This window comes from Protopterus annectens, chromosome 3.part1 (genome assembly GCF_019279795.1).
Source record: "Protopterus annectens isolate FY-2018-M chromosome 3.part1, PAN1.0, whole genome shotgun sequence".
Taxonomy (NCBI): domain Eukaryota; kingdom Metazoa; phylum Chordata; order Ceratodontiformes; family Protopteridae; genus Protopterus; species Protopterus annectens.
This window is the reverse complement of record NC_056732.1, coordinates 1,390,789,390-1,390,810,822: the sequence shown is the minus strand read 5'-3', so window position 1 is coordinate 1,390,810,822 and position 21,433 is coordinate 1,390,789,390. Positions and strand designations below refer to the sequence as shown.

General features: G+C 39.6%; 1 protein-coding gene across 1 annotated transcript in view; it reads right to left on the bottom strand.

Moving 5' to 3' along the window:
- The window catches only part of GPT (glutamic--pyruvic transaminase), a 528,517-nt gene that overhangs the window by 106,029 nt on the left and 401,055 nt on the right, over window positions 1–21,433 (bottom strand). The window lies entirely within an intron of this gene.

Genomic DNA, 21,433 nt, shown 5'->3' with positions numbered 1-21,433 from the left:
AGAAATGCATAGTCATACCCTTCGGGAAAAACAAGGTTACCCCTAGCTACCATATAGGTGGCAATCCACTGATCACAGAAGAAGTTATCAGGGACCTGGGGACCCAGGTCGACAGTAGCCTTTCATTCGACACTCATATTGCTAAAGTAGTTAGGAAGACCTTCTACATTGCCCACCTTATCATGAAGGGATTCACATCTAGATCAAGGGAGGTCATAGTCTCCCTATACTCATCACTCATCAGACCAATGATTGAGTACAATGCCCCATTCGGAATGTATCTGACCCGACACTTGCAGCAGCTATAGAGGCCACAAAAGTTCCTCACCAAAAGGATAAAGGGTCTCAAAAATCTGTCTTATGCTGCCCGACTGAAAGAACTCCAGCTATATTCAGTTGCTTACCGCTTGCTCAGAGGTGACCTGTGCCTGACATACAAGGCCATGTCAAACCCAGATTTGATGAACATGCTTCATCTCAAAAAATCTAGATCCCTCAGAGCCACAAGGGCGGGAGACTTAAACCTCGACACGGTTATTAATAGGATGTGCTGGAGGGATAGATTCATCACCCAAAGACTCCCTATGCTGTGGAACAAAATCCCGGTATATGTGAGGCAGAGCACCTCGCTGGCCTTGTTCAAGAGGAATCTTGACCAATGGATGGGAGATCGCAGATACACCCCAGGGGTTACCTCAGTGTCACTGCTCGACAGAGGCACAGCAAAATAATGGGCATAGTTTCTCCAAACTAAAGGGGTGGCGTAAGCCACAAAACTATGGGCTAGGCTTGTAAATGCTCTTGGGCAGATAGCCTAGTATGAACCTATGAACCTATGAACCTATGAAAAGACTGTGCTTGCAATGGCTTTAAATGTAGCAGCACTTAAGTGCGAGTTGTTATTTTTCAAAGTCTGAAGAAGTTGGTGCAGGGCACCGACAAAAAGCAGTATCGTGGTGCTTAATAAAATTGAAGTTGTTTGTTTATTGGCGTCTTGTTTGCTTATCCCTTTGGAATTTAAAAAGACCTGCTTCAGTGAGTTTGGCTATCTGGCTGAGTTTATCTTTGATGAGTTTCACCTCCCTGACTGTGCTTATTGGAGGTGTTTAGTTCTGCTGCTTGGAATTAGGAACTGTGTTGGCTTAGTAGCAGCTTGTTGTTTTTGCCTTTGACTTCCAGAACAAGCATACATGTGTTTGTGAGGCATTTAGTCCCGCTGTTTGGCATTAGGAGCTGTGCTGCTTTAGTAGCACTTGGCTTTCTTTATCATTTGAAAGACAGTATTGGGAGAAGGAAATGATTTGGACTCATAGGTTCATATGTTTACTAGGCTAATGACCACAAGGGCATTTTTAAGCCTAGCCATGCATCCCAAATCTCTGACAAGTTCTGATACCCTTGATAAGTGTAAACTAGGGCCTGGAAGATGAACCATTTACAAGTTGCCTGTGTCCATTAGAGACATAGGCGCCAAACCAAGGATGAATTCTGGGTTCCCAATAAATTGTCCAAGTAGCACTTGTCTTCAGCAGGTCCTATTTATATCAAAGGCAAGGTTTAAGTCTTTAGAATGGGTAATTTTGGTGCTGTTTGTTTTGTGGATATGTAGGAGGTCCATCAGAGTGGGGTCTGACAATGCCCTGTATGCCAGGCATAGATCTCCCCTCAAAAGCCTGTAGGATACTGAATACAGGGATAGGGCCTTGAGGCAGCCTGCATAAGACATATGACTTATGCTCTGTATTGTTTTAGAGAGGAACCTCTGTAGACATTCCAATTGTTGGATATCCCTGGTTAGGTACATACCAAAGGGGGCATTGTACTTGATGATAGGTCTGATGAATGCTGAATACAATGTAACAATGACTTCCTTGGACTTAGATGCCATACCTTTGTTTATAAGTTGGGCAACATAGAATGATTTCCTCACAACTGTAGACATGTGATGATCAAAGGCTAGATTATTATCTATGTGTGTCCTTAAGTTCCTGACTACTGGGTCAACTCTAAGGGGTGTGTTGTCAATATGATAGTTACCAGGAATGGATGACTTCCCAAAGGATACTATTATATAGTTCTTGGCATTTAGTTTTACTTCTTCTCTGAATCCATGGGCATAACAGCTGGATCTGCTGCTGGATTCTTACAGAGGTACTTATGGAACTCTTGGACCCTATAGAACCTGTCTGGTTTCATGGCTCTGGCTGTCTGGTTCTTGGCAGGTTGTCAGGAATACATCCTGCAGAGCTCCAAAAATAAGAGGAATAGCCACAGGTTTAGGAACACCCAGCCCAATAAGTAAAACTGTTTCTTTTGATCCCCAGATGCCTCCCTTCCTTCCATTTGAAGTGATCCTTTATTTTCATAAGAGTTGTTTCAAACAAGATTTCCTTACTGGGGAAGTCAGAGGACGTAAAGTTTTGTGTGTCAATGTCATATCTTAGGAGAAAAATCTCTGGGAAAGTAATCCAGATCTTCCCATTCACTGTCTCAGAAGTCCTCAGCCTTAGCAGGAGAGTGTTCCATCTACTTTTGCAGAGGGGATTCCAGACACATAACTCTCTATCCCTGGCTGTGGGCTCTGTAGACCTTGCAGCAAACTGTGTATCAGAGTAGCCACTTTTCATGTAGGACCTGAGTTTGGGAAGGGGTATAAAGCTTAATCTGCTATCTGGGACCCCAACACATTGCAGGGGGACTTGGGCCTGGTGATAATGTGCTTCACATTCTGGGTCTTTTGTTACTGGGACATCAACTGGAAACCTTTGCCTCTGGGCAGGAGTCTCTGACTTCCACTTCATGGCCTACAGCTTAATTCCTAATGAGTATAGTAGGAATTTCACCCTCCTGTTCAGAAATAGTAAAACATTTTTCAGCAATAGGCACCTAGGATTGGGTCAGTATGGAAACTGATCCTTGATGAGCGGACTGGTAGAGCATGCTAGGCTTACTGCAGCATGATGGCTCCCAATTGGACTTCATCAGAGATCTTGGATGAAAAGGTGTATGGTCTCCAGGACCTACTCTCTAAGACCAAATAGGGTCATCAGATGTCTAAGTTACATCTCCCACATCCCTTTTGACATTCTCCTTGAATTGTCTTTTCATGGGGAATATGCAGGACACCGAGGAGAAACATACTGATGCAAGCACGAGCCAGGGGAAAGCCTTAAGCCTCTACTTGTCCAAATAGTTTTGAAGGGAATGCTGTCTACTTCTTATGGGTTTGGGTGTGAAGCTTTGACAAACACTACACTCCTCAATGCTCTGTTCAAGCCCTAAGCAAAAACATGATGATTGTAGATATCCATGTGGGGGAATTACTTACCACTGATGCACCTTCCCTTCTTAGACCCTGACAAATGTTCATTCCATCCATCCACCCATCCATCCATCCTTTTGCAACCTGTTTTAACTAATTTTTGCACATGGAGTCATGGTTTTCAATGTCACAACCAAAAGGTAAATTCTAAGTTTGCAAACACTTATATTTAAAAAAGCACTATAGAAAAAAAACACAGGGTATGGTGGTTATCTTTGTCCTGAACTCTTAAGCAGACCAAACAATCATGGACAATGGACACATGCTTTGAGATGCATGCACAGTTAACTGTGGCAAGAAGGATCTAATATGTACCTGTATGTACAAGGACCTGTATGTACATGTATGTATATGTAATATGTAGCCACGCCTCCATACTAGGACCCTTTCTTTTTTCTGTCTTTATTAATGACCTTCCCACTGTCATCCCAAATGCTACCTGTATCCAATATGCGGATGACTCCACCTTGATTTGTTCAGCCACCTCCCTGACAGATCTAATGACATTAACCCAGAATACTTTCAATATAGGTTAAAAACTGGCTCTCTAACCATCAGCTGATATTAAACCCTAACAAAACAAAGTTGCTTCTTTTCTCCCCAACTTGTAAGTCTTCCTCACTGCTCTTTACCATAAAATCGAATAATGGTGCCATTATCTCCCCAGATGTGCAAACCAAACTCTTAGGCGTCACAATAGACAACACCCTAAAATTTGATATCCATGTCAATCAAAGTATCAAAACCATTAACAGAAACGTGGCTCCCTCTATAAGATCAAACCTTTCCTTACTCCATTTGCTAGGACTGCTATTGCTCATTCCCATCTACTCTCTACTCTTCTCTATGCCTCCCCCTCTACTCACTAATCTGAACAAATCCACTCTTAGCAAACTCTCCAGCTGTTATAACCACATTGCTAGATTTGCAACAGGCATGGCCTATAGGACTCACCACTGCCACAACCTAAATCTTCTGGTGTGGCTAGAATGGCCTAGCCTACTTCAGTACAACCAGCTTATAATTGCCCATAAAGTTCTCAACCACCCTGATAATATGTCTGCACTTAAAAATATTATCAACCCTTATAGCAGCCTGAGGTCACTTCATGCTTCTAATAAACTACTGGTTCAAACATCCAAAATCAACAACTCTGCTGAGGACTCTCTGTTTGCTAACTCTCTTGGTAAAACTTGGAACTCTCTTCCTGCTGATCTTACTCTTGAACCCTCTCTTACTCAGTTCACAAAAAGCCTCAAGCTATATTTTAAAACTCACTGGCAATGTCCTTGTTCAAAATTTGACTAGATCCTCCTCTATAGTCTGTAATAATGTTACATTGGCTAGTCAAATTGTCAACACTGTTTTAAAAATGTATGATTATATTACCTGCTTGTTAAACTGGAGCCTGTAAACTGTGAGTAGCTTGTAATCATTTTGTGATTTTTACTGTATGTTCTACCTTGGAGCTTTTCTCTCTGAGCCTCCGCTGAAAATGGACATGTATCCAGTCGGACTATCCCAGTCAACAAATGTAAAATAAAATAAATAAATAAATAAAATAAATATGGCATGGGCAGATGTACATTTTATACTGGCAGTGTCCTGATGCCCCAGAAGAATGGCACACACCTAACTTGAAGGGGGAAGCAATCTGAGCTGTAGATATTGGACTGGATGCCTGGGACTCAGTGGTGAAAATCCTAGTATACAGTCGTGAGGACAACTGCAGCAGTGATCTAAATGAAGAACACCAAAGGAAAGTGTAAACTAGTGACACTGCCTTAACACCTTTTCTGAAACATAGCACCCCAGATGTGCAGTAATTCCACTGTGCTATATTATATTGTCACTACTGAAAAATGTATCCATGTATTTGTTCTGAGCATAGCAGTAAAACCTTCTGTTATACAGCATTCATGTTGTACCAGATGAGCCACTGAAAATTTGGAGGCTTTCAATGCAGCTAGCAGCACAGGGAAGAGTCTTTCTGACTTCCTGGCTGTCCTATCCTGTATCATATGTTCATTAAATGCTTCATCTAGGCCTCAACTATTAATGAAATAGGTCTGGCAGGTTCTGAGCCCTCTTGTCATGGTAACACTACATGCATATTATGATGTTGGCTATAACACTGTCACTATACTACAGTATTCCCAGTGAAAAAAATCTCTTACTCTGATAATGAGATATGTAGTTTTTAGCAGGTGATCAAAAGTGTAGCACAAATCTTCATCTACATTGACAGCTCTCAACTAATTGCCTTATGAATATGGGAAAGACTTTAACTATGAGGAGTAAAAGTCCCTGATCACCACATCATTTTAAAATCTAATAGCATTTGAAAGTCAGCTTAAATGTGTTTTCTGCAGAGCACATCTGCATGTGATATATGTTGTTCTTTTATATAAACATTTATACAATGAACAACCAAATGATGCAGCATTGTAACAGGTCACTGACAGGACTGAGCCATCTACAAAATGAAAGCCACATGCTCGATTTAATACCTGCAGGCCCACTCATAAGCCAGCTCCACCACTGTTGTAACAAAATAGGGAAAACCCGCAAGAATATACTAGGTTACACTGATTTTTCTTTCTGTTGCACCGACTTGCAAGATCTGTAATATTTAAACCCCCTTGCTGTTTAGCAAATCTCATAAGAGCTAATCAGAATGTATGCAATTCCATAAAAAGTCACATGGAATGTTAGAATTTTTTTAGAATAAATAGTTGTTCACTTTTTTCAGAATTGTTCTGAAATACAGTATCTATTTTAATGATAGCTTCAAACTAAAAAAAAATCACTTATTCAAGGAAAAAGAGTAATACACTTAAAGCTAAAGAAACTGATTTGACTTTGTTCTAGGTAAACGTTAACAGTTGCAACATACAGATTGCATAAAGAATGGATGTCAAACTGGGGCACATGTCAATGGGTCACTGTTATTGCCAACAGTGCACCTCCCTACATACGTCACACTAACAACAAGATGTAACTAGGTCATTAAGAATATCACAGTTACAGCACTATTTTTTTTTTTTGGACTCAATGAACATGAAAAGACAGAGTTCATTTAACTCTTGCCCTAAAGCTCAAACATATATGCATTTTACGTGTAATGACCTAACAAAGACACAGGCAGCATTCTTACCATGAATCACATTTCAACAGCTCAATATCCAACCTAATCAAATGGGGGTCCCATGTTAAGGGAAATTCCAGAATCTGTCTAGCACTTGAGCTAAACAAATCTAAAATAACATTTTTTTGCTTTCCTCAATAAGCAAAAGCATGTACATTTGAAGTTTCTACATGCACTACAAACGTAGAGCAGTGACTGTATTACTACCACATCTATACCACTGAAGCTGCCGTTGGTACTGAACTCTGTGCAGAGAAATTATATTTGTTTAGACAGTAAGGAAAGGCATAGTAACAAGGGCTCTGACTGGGGACATGTGAAATGAGGTAGAAAGCAAGGTCTGTGTACCTGAAGAGGAATGTGCATGCTATTGTTTCTGCAAGTTTTCAACTTTATTGATCTAAACATATCTAGGTAATGTTTCATATTACTGAAATAGTAAAACTTGAAATTCTCAACGTAATGGTGCCACTATACTTTATGCAAAGCGGTTTTCTGTCCTATTTTGAAAACTCCAGCCTAGAATTGTTATTTTTCTTCAGATACATTTTTCTTATTCATAACAAAAAGAAAAAAAAAGAATTATACAATGCAGTTTACTCTGACTTTGGTTTTACTTTATATGGAAATGTTATGTCTGGACCTGAGAATGCTGTGTTCATTTTAGAGCAGGACCAATCCACATCAGTATTAACTTCATCACCGCCAATCATCATCATCATCAATCCCGTTATTCCCATTTTCCTACATGGGCTGGGGTATCACTTCAGCCGTTGTTATCTCTCTCAATTCAGTGCAACTCTTCTGCCTACTTAAACCGTCTACTCCAGACTGTCACAGGTGTTCTCTGACATAATCCATCCATTTCTGTGCTGGACACCCTGGTTTTCTCTTGCCTTCTTTATGCTCGTCTCAAACCTTTTTCAGCAGGTTGTCTCCCGCTTTCCTGCACAGGTGCCCAAACCAACATAACTTTTTCTCTTTGACCTTCTCTGCTATGGGAAATACTCAGACTTCTGCACTGATATCCTCATTCCTTCATTTGTTGCACAGTGTACATCCTACCACCCATCTCAGGCACTTCATCTCCATCCCTTCTAGCTTCCTTATCTGCTCTACATTTACAGCCTGGTTTTCTGTACCATACAGTAGTACTGGTTGCACCACTGTTTTGCCCACCTTACTCTTCAGCTTCTATGGCATTCTTCTATTACACACTACCTCTGCCACTCTGTGCCAGTTGGATGCAGCCCCTCTTACTCTAGCTGTGACATCCTCATTCAGCTTCCCTTCTCCTCAAGCACCCCTCCCAGATAATTGAAGCTGTTCCATTATTTTCTATTCTATCTCAGTTTTCATTTTATTCTGATTTCCCCATTCGCTGCCATGACAGCTGTCTAGTCTGTACTCAGTTTCATTCTTAGTATCTGCAGTTTTGCATTCTATTCCCCAATCATTTGCTGAAGGTTTTGTGCAAAGTCAGCATATAACATTGATGAATTCATAAAAATAATGGATATTCATTTCTAAGCAGTAGACAATACATCCCCCATTTGCCACTCCTTTTGTGCTCATTATCCACTTCAAAATAAATGCTGGACACAAGACCACACAACAGGTAAAGCGAAAGATAGAGCCATTTTCAGAAGCAGGGATCTTTCCTAGAAGTATTTCAACATGACGCTTTATTCTGGGTTTTTCAGCTGAGTATCTTAGTGCCTCTGTCCTGGATTACCAATATCAGGGCACACAGTGACAAATGTTCTTGGACTTAATAACCTTATTCCACTGTATCTCAGACACAGAGTGGGATACGGGGAGATGTGAACAGAGCAGAGTAAAAAATCCGTATGAAGGCAGTTAGGACATTGTGTTGGGATGCTTCAGTCTTCTCTCTGACAATGGAATAAATATTGGGGTCAGGTCATTCCCAGCATCAAAGACCAAGGAACTGCACTAATAGAGTTGATAGTCAGCTACATCAGGGCCCGGAAATATTAAAAGAAAGAAAACAGGAAAGAAAAAAAGAAAGAAAAATAAGAAATGAGGTTAAAATGAAGTAATTATTTATGAGGTGTCAAGATTACAAATTTAAAACAGGGATTACTGGGCAGCCTCAAAGAGATGTAATTGGTGATTTAGGAGGTGGTTAGTTGTGATGGATAGGGAGAACTATAAAAGTAGTGGTTTAATGGCTGGGGATGATAAGTGGGCACAAACTTAACACTACTGGGGCAATCGTTAAGTTGCACAGGAAGAAAAATTGAGAGCAATGAGACAGCAAGTTCACATTGAAAGGGAGTGAGAGGTAATTATGTCTACTGCAATACAGAGACCCAGAGAAGGTTAAGTGTTACGTCAGACTAACATGAAGGGCTGGTGATGAGCACTCAACAAAAAAGTGTGTGTGTGCTCACTGTAACCAGGGTTAGCACAAGCAATGAAGCATGTATGGGTCAGTGGTCAGTGCCATGTAAGTCCCACTTGACCAGGCTGCCACAGTGGAATGGGAATTAAGGTAAGAACAAATTCAGTCCTAGTGAAGATCACACTGCCACCACAGCTGGCCCTTGTAGTACCCCTTTTTGTGACAATTAGGTGCCATCCTGCTGTTAGTGAAATACACATCCAGGAATGGCTCTGGTTAGGACATAAACCAGAGTCTTGCATGGAAGAGATGAAAAGGAAATTTTCACCAGGCCAAAGGTCAGAGTAGCCAGATGCCTGGTGGACAAAAAGGTTCAGTAAAAAAAAAGTATTTTCGAAGCACACCGTTTAGTTAACATCCACCTAAGTATCAATAAAACAAATCAGGTTAAATATTCAGAAGAAAAGTACTAAATAGGATTAACTAATGTATACAAAAATAGGGTTCCAGATGGAAATACTAAGTAAGTCAAAGTAAAATGAGATAAGAACAGAACACAGCAGAGAAATACAATTACTGTACATCAAGCAAAATAAACTGGGCATAAAAGAAAGGGTGTATATTACATTATCAAACTTTTAAAAATTCGAACATCATATGGTGGAAGCCATATGATCGAACTTTTAAAAGTTCGAAAAGCTAACAAAAAAAATAAACAACAGAAAAAAACCTACCTGAACATTTTAAGCAGGGGGGTAAGCACCCCAGCACCCCCCCTGCTCTTTAAATATACCAACTCCGAGATCACACTACAGTGCAGGAAAGGGAAATCTTCCCATTCCGCACTGTACAGAGATCTCCGTTGGCACATTCGTACTTTTAAAAGTTCGATCATATGGTGTTAACCATATGGCATTTGAACTTTTAAAAGTTCGACAACATGATATACACCCTAAAAGAAAATTAATTTGCAAATAAAATCAACCCAGAGTGATAGAGGCAGATGCAATAAACAAATGCAGACACAAGTCACAGACGGATACCAAGAGTAAAAAATAATAAATGTCTCACTTGAAAATATAACTGGTGTAGGAATCTCCATGAAGTCATGAAAAAGTATGTATCACAGAAAAATAAGTGGTAGTAAGTTCCAAAATGTTACTCTCAGGACTTGAAATAGCACATGCGGCAACATGTACTGCCTTTTAACTCAGAATTCCCTTTTCAGCAATGACTGAAAGAATACTTTTCATACAGAACAAAAACTGGATACAGTGTTTTAGAGAAGAAGACAGGCTGAAGACAGAATAAACAGGCATCATCTGGCGCATTCAACAGAGGAAGCAAATAAGTTTACAGCAGTCGTGAAGTTACTTTTGCAGAATCATACATTTGGCCAGAGGAGGACTCAGTCAATACAACAGCACAAGCATGGCAGAAAATGCAAAGTATGCAACAGGCCACAGCTTTATGAGCCTGCATCAGTTTTAATTCTGCAACACAAGTTAAATACACACACTGGCAGTTTCAATGTGCACAAACAGAAATGCTCCAGCAAAGCCTGATTGTTTAAAACAACACTCTAATTAAAGAGGCCCAGCTATTGTTTCCAACAGGGTGGAAATTTAAACTAGCAAAACATTTAATTAAAAAAATTCCTACGGCATTAATTTAAAAAGTCCAAACTAATACTGTGTGTGCACTAACAAAAAAATCTCAAAACTCAATTTCCTGCTCAGTGTGCAACTCTAGTCTCTCTTTTAGCTTTGAGCCAATGAGACTGGAGCTGACACACAGATCAAGTAAATGAGAGACTTCCAGGAATTGTCACGTCATTTAAAACTCTTGTTAAATGAAAGATGGATTGTTTGCTGTCATGCTGAACAGGAGATGTGCTGCTTGATTTTTTTTTTTTTAATGCAGCATTGGTTGTTGAATTTCTTTTTATACAACAGCATTAGCAATCCCATGAAACAAGCCAAACAAGTATCATGTATTTGGACTGGCTGCAGCACTAGCATTCTTTTTGCATAAACCAGTGTATGTATTAAATGGGGGTATGGACTATTTGTTGTCTCATATTGAACAGGAGATGGACTGGTTGTTGAATTTGTTTTCATGAAGCAGCAGCATTAGCAACCCCATGAAGCAAGTAGAAACAGACTGCAGAAGTAGCATGAGTGAGTGTGCAAAATGCCCCATTTAGAGAGCACTGTCTAGTTAAGGACTTGCTCAGGGTTACAGAGAATCAAAACCTGTATGCTAAGAATAGGAGGCAGGAATCTTAATAATCTAAACCAGTTGCTAGATCTCAAATAACTTTTTTTTTCACCTTTGGAAAAAAAAAAACACATTAATTAGTCAGTCCGTCATTGGAGTTTCACAGTTTTTCTGGTTCACAATATACATGTTGATGCAAACCTGTTGTTCTGTTTACTTTTTAAAGTGATTTAAAATAGTCTGCTCTTATCTGTCTCAAGTTTTGCAGAGCATCACTGATTTTGCATATATTTATGCCGTCCTTGAACAAGGCACTTAACCAGAAAGTAATTTGTGCTTTCTCAATAGATTGGAGCCCTAGTAAATTTCTATGAAAAACAGTAGTTATGGTATGTTAACAGGCACATCATCATATGAGTCATATTCTTTGGCTGTGATCATTGGTTTTCTTGCTCTGTTAAATGTTAACTGTGTATTTCATAGCTTCATAGGTAGGTACCAGGTTATTGGCCCTAGGGCCTATATAAGCCTAGCCAAAAATGTACCCTGGCTTTCGCCACCCAAGAAAATTATTTTCCTGTGCCCCTGTCAAGCAGAGCCACAGAAGTGATCCCTGGGGCGAATTTCCTATCTCCTATCCAGTCATCAAGATTTTTCTTGAAGAGTGCTAATGAGGAGCTTTGTTTAATATAGACAGGTAGTTTGTTCCAGAGTATGGGAAGTCTCTGGGACAATAATCTATCCCTCCAGCATGTTCTGTTTATTGTTGTGACAAGGTTTAGGTCCCTAGAGTGTGTAGCTCAGAGGGATTGGGATTTCTTTAAGTGGAACATGTCCAACAGCTCTGGGTTTTACATCGCTTTGTATGTTAGGCAGAGATCACCTCTGAGTAGGTGATATGCAACGGAGTAAACCTGGAGTTCTTTGAGATGGTCTGCGTATGGCACCTGTTTGAGGTTGGTAATCCTCTATGTGAGGTATTTTTGTGGCCTTTCCAATTGTTGTACATGTCTTGTGAGGTACATACCAAAAGGGGTACTGTATTCTATAATGGGTCTAATGAGTGACGAGTAGAGGAGAACAATGATCTCTTTTTTCCGGGATGAGAAACCTTTCATGATGAGGTGTGCCATGTAGAAGGATTTTCTGACTACTGTGGTGATTATCAAAGGAGAGACTACTGTCCACCTGTGTCCCAAGGTCTCTTATCACACTTTTGGTGTTAAGTAGACAACCGCCTATGTGGTAGTTCATGGGAACAGAGTTTTTACCAAAAGGGATGACAGTGCACTTTTTGGCTTTGACACCAGGCATCTGTCTCAGTGAGGCTCTTTTGTAGGATGTCCACATCATTAGGAGTTTCGATTATGGCTCCTAGTTTGCAGTCATCTGTGAACTTTTTTAGCCAAAGATCTTCTGTGTTAGTCTGCACTTCAGGGATGTAGATACCAAACAGGAGAGGCCCCAGGACTGAACCCTGTGGTACTCCACTTGTCACTGCTCTGAAGTCAGATTTGGAGCCTGCTACTTTCACAGTGTGGGTTCTGTCAGTGAGCCAGTTGGCAACCTATCTTGTGACATAGGGATTTATACCTAGTTTAGTGAGTTTATCTATAATTCCAGAGTGGGGGATGGTGTCGAAAGCCTTGGTGAGATCTAGATAGGCTGTGTGAACTGCCTTACCCTCATCTATGGCTTTGGTGACCGCTTCAAAGAAGTCTATCAGGTTTAGGAGACATGATCTGCATTTTACAAACCTGAACTGGGTGGGGTCCAGAGTTTGGAGATTACCAATTTCATTGTTTATAAGTTCCATGATGATACGTTCCATAGCCTTGCAGTCCAGGCTCGTCAGGCTAATGGGTCCGTAATTCCCAGGGTCCGTAGTGGCTCCCCCTTTGTGGAGTGGGATGACCATTGCTGTGCAGCATTCAGTGGGCACAAAGCCTGAGATAAGGCTATGATTGAACATGGTACTTAGGTGAGGTGCCAGTTTGTTCAGTAGTTTGTGTAGAACGCAGTCTGGGATGTTGTCAGGTCCCATGGATGCTGTGTTCTTGGCTTTGGAGAGTGTGTTTTTTATCTGTGCAGCCATGATTACAGGAACTTTGCATTTTTCCAGTATAGAAATGGGCCCTTTAGGGGGTGAGAGGGGGATAATGTTAGCACTGAGCCTATCTGCCAGAATGTTGGCAATATCAATTGGTTCTATATATTTAGTGCCATTGTGCTGTAACACAGAGCAGATCTGAGTGTTGCCACTGAGATTCTTGACATAGCTATAGAATGCTTTGTGGCTGTCTTTAGAATCAGTGGCGATTTTGTTTTCGTAACTAGCTTTGGAGAATTTTATGAGGGATCTCAACTTCTTACTGAGGCTGACCAAGGGAGTTCCTCCAATCATGGGATTTTACTCTTTTTTGCAACAGTTTCTTTCTTCTGTTGTAGAGCTTGTTTATGGCAGGGGACCACCAGATTGGCTTTTATTTTTGGAGGATAGCATCTTGGTTCTGTTAGGGATGGCACAATCCATGCACTCATGTAAGTGCTTATAAAGTGCATTTGTGTAGGATTCAGCAGTCATACCTCTATTGTCCGTCTGCATGGGTGTCGTGAAGTTTGCCATTTCTGTCTTAAGAAGAGTGAAGTTGGCTTTGGAGAAATTTTTTATGGTGGTTTCCCTAATAGGGGGTGGGGCGGGATGTGGATGTCTAGGGTGATTAGCTTGTGGTCGGATCTGAACAACGAGGAACTGACCTCTGGTGTAGAACACCAGTTGCCCATGTTGGCAATGACCAGGTCTAGGATATTGCTGCCCTGGTGGGGGTGTGGATAAGTTGATCCAAGGCAATGGAATTTATGAATTCCAGAAAACGTTGAGCAAAAGAGCTGGTACATGAGTAGTTAATGGTGGGGTAGTTGAAATCACCCATTATTAGGGTGTTAGGTTGTACCCTAATATTTTCCAGTGTATTAAGAAATGAGGAGTGGGAATTCTGGGGCATGGTGGGGGATCTGTAGCAAGCTACAATTTGGATTGCGGTCTTGCCCAGAGTTAGTTGCACTTCGATAATCTCGGATGCATTATGCTGAGCAACTAGCCTGGAGGTGTGGCTATCCTTAAGGAATATGGACACGCCTCCACCTTTAGTGTTTCGGTCCAGGTTAGGTGGCCAAAAGGTGTGGTATGAATTATAGCTTGGTAATACAGGGGTGCTCTCTGGAGCCTTGAAACAGGTCTCTGTTACTGCACAGATGTCGATGTTGTCCATTTTAAGGAGTGCCTCGAGTGAGTGCATTTTGAGGTTTAGACTTCTAGCATTGAGTAGCATTACCCTCAGATTTTGCTTGCTTGTACCTGTTACGGTGGTGAATTTGTCATTTGAACCTTGCCTAAAAAAGGCCCTATAGGGGTGGCAAGAGCCTTAGCCAGTATCTGGAATCCCAAGGGGGACAGGTGCAGGCCATCTCTGCCAAAGCATCATGGTCAGTCGATCATGTCATCCCAGGCAGACAAATACTGAATCCCCTTAGAATGACACCAGAAGCTTAGCCAATTGTTGAAGTCAATCATTTTGTCCTTGTACTGTGGTATCATTCTGGGTGATGGCGGGATGCTACTCAGGGCTAGGATCATACCTGCCTGGACTACAAGATTGGAAAGCTCCTCCATGTCTCTTTTCATATAGTCCAGGGAGGTAAATCCCAGGTCATTCACACCAACATGGACAATGACATAGTCATATTTGTACTTGTTGTGGAGTGACCTGAGTGTGTGCATCATGTTGCAGATCCTGACACTCATCAGGCAGCTGATAGTAACTTTCTCTTTGTTTAGCCTGGTGAGTGGAACATCAGTGTGCTTGACTATAGAGTCAACTATGACTAGAGTGTTGGGTACGTTGTTATGCCTTATCGGCTGTGGTTGAGTGGCACACTGAGTTTGTGGGCTCTGTGTCTTTTGGGTTGTGTTGGGTGGTGGAGGTTGCTTGGGTTTCTGCATTGGAGGTCCCTGTTGCTTGGGCAGATTTTTATTGAGAGCCTCCACAAATGTAGGTGTGTGTTTTGTGTTTCTATGTGTGTGTTTTGGTGGTGTAGGTTTTGAGGGACTATGTGATGAGTGTGGTGTGGTGCAAGTGTTTACCTACTCCTCTTGACTGTCTAGTCCAGTCTTGGGTGAAGAGAGCTTTGCTTCCAGTTTAGCTATATAAGTGCATCTCTCACAGGTTGTAGTGTTGGGTGGTAGGAGGAGAGGGTTGTCTGTGTACATGAGGCAATTGCTGCATTGCCCCAAGATGCCCAGATTCATCAGATAGACAGGAGAAAACACTGGGAGCTGACCCTTAAATACGCCTGGATAGGTGCTTATTTATTAAGTACTAAAAACTGTTTTCCTCTAGACAAGTGAGGAAAGGTGAGTGCTGTAGTAATTTGTAGCTTATTTAGTGCTTACAATGAGTTCTGAACAAGTGCTGAGCTTAAAGAAACAGATTTGAGTGCTAAAACTAAAACTGGCTACTTCTAAGGGAAAATTCGAAGAGCAGATTTTATGGCGCCAGGAATAGTTTAACCCTAGCTAAGGGTCAATGCATAAAGTGTTTTTTTTTGTTTTGTTTTGTTTTTTTTTTTATTTAGATAAGCTACATAGGGCTTACCACTCCCACTAATAAGCTAGAAGGCTTACCTCCAACACAGGAAAGGCTTGGGGTGTCAGGAAATTACCAACAGTCCTGGATACAGCAAATCTGTATCTGGACTAGGCTACTTACAGGAAAGGCAGGAAACAAGCTTAGAATTTTATGTTTTTTTTGTAAAGTGGAAAGGGGCAAAGGAGGAGCAGAAGATAATTCAAGGTTAAGAAGCTAAGTAGGTTGGCCTTCTCAAATGTTCTCCCTGTATTAGGTAGAATGAGGTAATGACACAACTGGGAGGAGTGTCCCAGATGAAATTTACAGTAGGGGTGGGCAACTGCAAAGCCACCAATTATAAGAACAAGATACCAATAGGGAGGGTGGGAAACAAAAATCAGAACAAACAACCGAAACAGATGCTTAACAATTGTAGACAACTTCCAGTTAATATCTCACACACAGTGAAACTAGCTAGAAAAGTATGCACCAGACAATAAAAGTGCTATAAATTGTTTGTGTCTTTCGGCTTTTCCCGGTTAGGGGTCGCCACAGCGGAACTCCGGTCCGCTAATGATTGGCAGTAGATTTTTATGTACTGGCTTGCCGGGCCTAATGCACAATCTTCAATGAAGGAATGCCCATTCACGCATGTCGCTACACAGAAGACGTTCTAACTGAGAATTGAACGGGCAACGTCTAACTATGAGGCGACAATTCTCTTGCATAAGCAAAAAACATGTTATACATCACAGATCAGTTTTCACAGTGCCTTTCCTCCGATTAGTTCAGTGTGAAATGGCAGAAACACTCACAAGTTAACTTCTTAAGTAACAAAGTTGAAACCTGAAACAACTTTAAAAAAAAAAAAGCTCGAAAGAACCAATGAGGTGCTTACTCCAAGCCATAGTCCATGTGACCCCAATCAGCCAATGACCATAAACACTTCACTCTTTACTGCAAATAAACTGGACAGTACAAAGCCAATGTGTGTAATGTTATAACTATGAATGCATTTTTAATTTGGCTTATTTGTAGGCACGTGTGTTAAATGAACTATGGTTGGGCTACAACAGTTTGTCTGGCACTTAAAGCAGTTAAAAAAAGGCTATGCACTGTTAAAATCTGCTTCCTGTAATACACAATTTGATTCCCTCAACCTTCATTTGTCTTCTTTGTTAATCTGTCAAGTTACATCACCAGACAGTACTCCTGGGATGCTTCTGAAAAGGGAAACTTGTGTCCAGTGAGCTATCCCAGGCTGTTAGTGAACATTATTATACATTTTTTTTAAAATTCTTGCACCCTTCACATATACACTAATTAAGACTTCATCATATGCTATTTGATCATGAATCCCAGCATGTTTTTTGTAGTCTAATGGGTTGCCAGATGCACTTTCAAGGGAAGAGAAAGGTATCGCTTTTCATGATGTCTGTTTTCAACTTGAGAGTGTTTTGTTTTGCTTAGAAAATGACTGCCAGTGTTTTTCTTCTGTAAAATTTCAAATAAGTTCTTCTTTTGGCTTTTCCCAGTTAGGGGTCGCCACAGCAGAACTCTGGTCCGCTAATGATTGGCAGTAGATTTTTTATAGTTGCCAAGGTGCCTGCTCGATGCCCAACCTTCAACGAAGGCACGCCCATTCTACGCATGTCTTTCGAATGCCACTCGACTGCGGGGAGGACATGCAGACTCCACACAGAAGGTGCTCCCACCAAGAATTGAATGGGAGAACCTCTTGCTGTGAGGCAACATTGCTACTGCTGCACTGCCGTGGCTTCTTCTGTACAATTTCAAATAAAAGGTTTAAATAAAATCCAAATGTTTGTGATAATTGTGAAAGTAAAGAAGAAAATATTATCCATGTGGACAGGTTTGAATAGTATTTATGGTAAATGGGGAGACAGCCAAGTAACAGGATTGGAGAGGATGGTAGGGATCTGATTCACTACCTGCATAGTGCTCCATTTTTCCATGATCTACCTCTGTTGACTATGGAGGTGCATGCTGCAAGAAGACAGCATTATTATCCATTCAAGTAGGTCATAACTGGACTCATTGATGTCATTTACGACAGCTATTCTTGATGACAGAGAAGACATAGGTGTCCTTCAAACATGTAGCCCCCCCCCACCAAAAAAAAAAGAAAATATGTTGTATGCAGTAATATTTCTTTTTTTTTTTTTTTTTTTTTTTTTTGTTTTTACACATTTACATTTCACACCACACACTATTTACATTATGTACAATATTGCTTTTGTTTTTTTTTTTGAATTTCCTATAAATATAACATTAACATAAATATTTTTTTTTAGTTAAAATTAAAAAAACAAAAATTAAAATTACATAAGCATCTACAATAGACAATTATAAACCAACAACAGCCAATTTCAATAATTTTTAATTTTTTCTTTTTTTATCTAAATCCAAGAATAATGTGTACATACGTTCTGTCATCTGAGTGGATAAAGTGGATAGGAACACTTCGTAAATAATAATATTAAAAATTTGTTCCCCAAATTTTATGCTGCTTTTTTTATACTTTTCTTATCTAATTATTTTAAATTAACTTAATAATTCTATTTGCCTACGACACTGCCCTGCTCTGTCATCCACCAATGGGCTATACTATATTTTTTTTCTAATATTCATAATTACAATTAATTAATATCTTTGTTTTTTCCTCCGATTTGAATATGTAATGTAAAAAATTCAATAATGGTTTATAGAGTGTTTTTTTGCATATAAATTTTTGTATGACTTGTGGGTTGTTGAACAAAAGCTGCTGCGGCTTTTATCTTGTCTTTAATTGTTTTGCTTTATTCATTTTACTAAAGAATAAAACCATTAATAATTAGTAGGCCTGGATTGTATAATTGTGTTTAAACATGTTACATTTTACCAATACATTTTTGTAGTACCTTCTTTACAGCAGGAAAGTAAATACTGTGGGAAGAAATAGCCAGGGAATTGTTATGGCTAGGCTTGTATAGGCCCTAGGGCTGATAGCCTAGTACTAACCTATGAATCTATGAACCTATGAACCTTCAACAACTGCAAAGGGGTTCACACTTTTTTGAGTGATGACTTGATCTTCAACATCCATTATGTAGTCATTGCTGCATATTGCTGTTACACAGTCTTCTCTACATGGATTTCTGCATTTAGTTAAAAGCTCCTACTCAGGTAGTTAGCACAGAGGGCTACAACTCTGTTTTGTTAACAGGTTTGACTCTTTCATTTACCTGCTATGTAATATTGACCATATCACTTAACCAGGTAGTGCTTTAAAACAATTGAAAATTTCGGCTAGGCTCCTTAATGGCCTCCTGGACTGCATTCCTAGTAAAAGTAACTATGAACCTGTTGTCCTTGTTTGCCAGCCATTCCCTATTACATAGTTAATCTAGTTCAGGAAATGTTATGGCAATATCACCAGCACACAATTTTTTTTAATGCAACATAGGCAATTAATTCTTCAAGGGCAGCAGGCAGAACATTTACAGATGAAGCAATGAAATGCAAAGTTGTTTGCAAGCAGCAACCTCTGTATGAGTAGTAGTTCTCTTCAATGTGGAATTATCCTGATGATTTTTACATTTGCAGGAACTGTGCATATTAACTTTGCATATGTTAACAAGTAGTTAATATTTCTTATACTATCATTCTATTTAAATGGTGCTACAGATGACTTGATCTTATGGCCTAATGCTTGTGATCTTTATACAGTTTCATGTAGTTCACCCAAAGCTACCAGTAAAGTATATATAATGTATTTCTTCATAAAACAATAAGGGGTGTACACAATCAACAAAGTGGCTATAACCATACCTCTCAACCTCTTACAGCAAGAAATCTGGTCAAAGACAAAAATAATGGGGGGACAAAGGGCCAAAAATAGGGACACATTTTAAATATCACTCATAAATATAGAAAGTTGCTTGACTAACAAGTTTTGTGTTATGCATTTTCTGAAGAATATAAAGTCTGCAACTCAAATGTCTGTCATTATTTAGCAACTTTTAGTGACATCAATACTCTATGATTTGCCTGAAAACCACAAATTATATGAGGAACCAACCAAAAATGTGAGGCAAAAATCTAGACATTCTGTGAAAATCTGGACAGTGAGAGGCAAGCCTATAATTGCAAGTGGGGGTGGGGTGCTCTCTTTGGATGAAAGTACCTTAATGGTTTTATCATCTGGTCATTTTAAACAGTCTGCAATCTGATTTTGCAAGATTAGTGTGCACGTGTGAATTAAGTTGGAATACTTTGACTACAGTCTGAGACAAATTTGAAATATGTGACTTTGGTTGTTATTATTGTTATTATTTTTTACACAAGTACTTGAGAAGGATGCAGTCAGCAATATAGCTATAGCTGATAGGTCTGGGGCATATCTGTGGATAAAAATGGCTGACCGTGCTGACCTCATAAAGTTAAAAAGTCATTAGTCTGTTTCTCCAGGAATAGTGTGCTTTTGTGTAAAACAAATTGGAATACTTTACTGTGGCTATTTCATTATAATTAGACATGTGCTGTGTACACATTTGATATAATGTAAAAAACCAGCTATGAAAATAATAAATTTATTGCAAACAAGTTAGCGGCTTCTTCAGACTTATACAAACTGACACATAATCCATGCTTAAATATCCTAACTCAGTAATTCATTGGTCAACATCATTTCATCCTTAACAATCATTTAAAAGCTCTCGCGCTACATTTACTGTTCACATTAAGTATTTCTAAAAAACTTTAAAAACTACTAAGTAGTGTGAGACATAGTAAAACACATATACTATCAGAACTCTAACGCAAACTTTAAAATATATTGCACAAACTTTAAAATATATATTACACTATCTAATAAAATAAACATTATTCAAACGGGTTGAAACATAACCAGGATACAGTAATCTAATACAACCTGGAGTAATGTTTATCTGATGACAACTTATCTTATTATGGACATATTTATACCTAGTATTAAAACGACTACTTAATGCAAAAACTAATAAGCTTACAAATGATTAAAACAGTCATATGGTCATTCCTTTCCCAAAATACATACTATTACCATTTATATATTAACCTACAGGGGAAAAAGCAACAACACACATTCAAATTTCATTGTATAGAGGAATAATGGCAATACATCCCATTTCATTAACACTATTCATTTATCAGCCTGACACCTAATAATCCATTTAAGCTCACATTCTAACAAACATTATGCATGGTCCTAAAATGTGTGTGGTTGCCCATGGTTTGAAAGCAGCCCTAGGCCCTAGGCCCAAGATACACTTAAGCTGCCACTGGCCAGATACATTTTTAAGGAATGTGAGTTTCAAAGGAATGGAAGTTTACTATTGTTCATACTAAGCCTGACTTCAATCTGAGAGTGTTTTGTTTTGTTTAGTAAATGGCCAGCAGTATTTGTGCTAATTAAAATTAAATACAAGTCTTTGTCATCATTATAAAAGTAAAGAAGTAATTAATATGTAAGCTGACAGGATTTGAACAATATTTATACTAAGTGGGGAGAGGCTGCAGAATGAGACACTAGAATCACTACAGTGGGACTGGTCAACTACCCTGCCTAGGACACTATTTGAACATGATCCTGCTTTGGTTGACAACAACTTAGGTGTATAGGGTCAGATGATGTGCAGATCTAAAATGTATGTGGGTGCCCATGGTGTGAAAGCAGCCTTGAGTTACTTGAAATCACCAAAGAAAAG